Here is a 2841-nt window from a genome sequence, read left to right on the forward strand (position 1 = left end):
GATGAGTAAGAGACTGAAATATCATCAGGTTCCAGGAGTTCACCTAGATAGTTATAAAACCATTCTGAACACCTGCAAACTCAACAGGAGATAGAAGAGAAGAAGAGCAGCAATTCTAGGAACAGAAAATCAACTACTTTCCAGAAGGTAGGATGTGTGGAGAAGTAAATCTAAAGCTATGGGAAGATAGACTGCAGGGGGAAACTCTGGCTCCCAGTAAGTGAGAGAGCAACAGAACACAAAATTGGAACACTTAGAAGTCTGCTCCACTGAGGGACTTTGCTCCAGAGGCTAAGCAGGGGTTGGAGCCATTACTGGGACAGTGTGGTCTCAGGACCTATGGGGACACAAAAAGAGTAGAGGTATCTGAGTGTGGCAGAGCCCCCAGGTATCAGAGCAGAGAAGCTGGCTACAGAGATGGAGCCAAGGGGTGGGCTCTCAGCTTGGGCTTACTTTAAACCATGATCTGAGTCACTGTCAGGCTACTGCTCTTTGAGTAGGGACCCCAAAAGCAGCAGATCTGGAGAGACCCGCTCCTTCCTTCCCTGGGAGGAGTGGCATGAGGCACATGACAGGAAGCTGGTGGGTTTGGAGACTCCAAATGGGGCCATGCACCAGACATAGAAATGCTCTGTCACAGGCTGGGTGAGCATGGAGCATGGCTAGAGACCAGGGAGACGGGAGGGATTGACTTCTTTTCTCTGAGGGTGCACTGAGAAGTGGGGCCCTGAGTTCTCGGTTCCTCCAGACTGGAGATTAGGAGGCTGCCATCTTCATTCCCATCCTCCAAAGCTGTATGGAAAGCGTTTGGGGTACAAAAGCTTCCGAGAGTGAACCTGAGCACATGACTTAGCCTGGCCCATGGCAAGGGCAATGCAATTCTGCCTTGGGCAAAGACATTTGATACTCACTGCAACAGGCCCCTCCCCCAGAAGATCAGCAAGAACATCCAGCCAAGACCAAGTTCAATGATCAATGAGAACTGTGGAACTCCAGAGCTACAGGAACACAGGACATAGAATTCATGGGTTTTTCTCCATGATTCTTTAGTCTTTCAAAATTAAATTTTTTAAATTTTAATTTTTTCTTATTCTATTTAAAAATTTTTTTCCTCTTTCCTATTTTAAGGTTTTATAACTATTTTATCTTTTCAATGCCTTTTTATTTTTTTTATTTTTTTTTATTTATTTATTTGACAGAGAGAGAGATCACAAGCAGAGAGGCAGGCAGAGAGAGAGAGAGAGAGAGATAGGAGGAAGCAGGCTTCCTGCCGAGCAGAGAGCCCGATGCGGGACTCGATCCCAGGACCCTGAGATCATGACCTGAGCCGAAGGCAGCGGCTTAACCCACTGAGCCACCCAGGCGCCCTTATCAATGCCTTTTTAAAAATCTTTCTAATTTTCATTGTTATACTCATATTCTATCCCTTCATGTGTACCCCAAGTGCACCCCAAACCATAAGATACCTAGGAATAAACCTAACCAAAGAGGCAAAGAATCTGTACTCAGAAAACTACAAAGCACTCATGAAAGAAATTGAGGAAGACACAAAGAAATGGAATAATTTTCCATGCTCATGGATTAGAAGAACAAATATTATGAAAATGTCTACGTTCCCTAAAGCAATCTACACATTTAATGCAATTCCTATCAAAATACCATCATTTTTTTCAAAGAAATGGAACAAATAATCCTAAAATTTATAGGTAACCAGAAAAGACCTCAAATAGCCAGAGGAATGTTAAAAAAGAAAGCCAAAGTTGGTGTCATCACAATTCCAGACTTCAAGCTCTATTACAAAGCTGTTATCATCAAGACATTTTGGTACTGACACAAAAACAGACACGTGGATCAATGTCAACTAATCTTTGACAAAGTGGGAAGGAATGTCCAATGGAAAAAAGACAGTCTCTTCAACAAATGGTGTTGGGAAAATTGGACAGCCACATGCAGAAAAATAAAATTAGACCATTTCTTTACACCACACACAAAAATAGATGCAAAATGAATGAAAGACCTCAGTGTGAGAAGGGAATCCATCAAAATCCTTGAGGAGAACACAGGCAGCAACTTCTTAAACCTCAGCCACAACAACTTCTTCCTAGAAACATCGCCAAAGGCAAGGGAAACAAGGACAAAAATTAACTATTAGGACTTCATCACATGTGAAGTCAAAGGAAACTGTCCTTTGACTTTTGCCCAGCAAAGGAAACAGTCAACAAAACCATAAGACAACCGACAGAATGAGAGATAATATTTGCAAATGACATATCAGATAAAGGGCTAGTATCCAAAACCTATAAAGAGCTTATCAAACTCAATACCCAAAGAACAAATAATCCAATCAAGAAATGGGCAGAGGACATGAACAGCCATTTCTGCAAAGAAGACATCCAAATGGCCAACATGAAAAAGTGCTCACATGAAAAAATGCTCAACATCACTCACCATCAGGGCAATACAAATCAAAACCACAATAAGATACCACCTTACACCAGTCAACATGGCTAAAATTAATCAGTCAGGAAATGACAGGTGTTGGCGAGGATGCAGAGAAAGGGGAACCCTCCTACACTGTTGGTGGAAATGCAAGCTGGTACAGCCACTCTGGAAAACAGTATGGAGGTTCCTCAAAAAGTTGAAAATAGAGCTACCCTACAACCCAGCAATTGTACTACTGGGTATTTACCTTAAAGATACAAATGTAGTGATCCGAAGGGGCATGTGCACCTGATTGTTTATAGCAGCAATGTCCACAATAGCCAGACCATGGAAAGAACCTAGATGTCCACCAACAGATGAATGGATAAAGAAGTGGTATACACACACACACACACACAC

Source organism: Lutra lutra, chromosome X (assembly GCF_902655055.1).
Source record: "Lutra lutra chromosome X, mLutLut1.2, whole genome shotgun sequence".
NCBI classification, from domain to species: domain Eukaryota; kingdom Metazoa; phylum Chordata; class Mammalia; order Carnivora; family Mustelidae; genus Lutra; species Lutra lutra.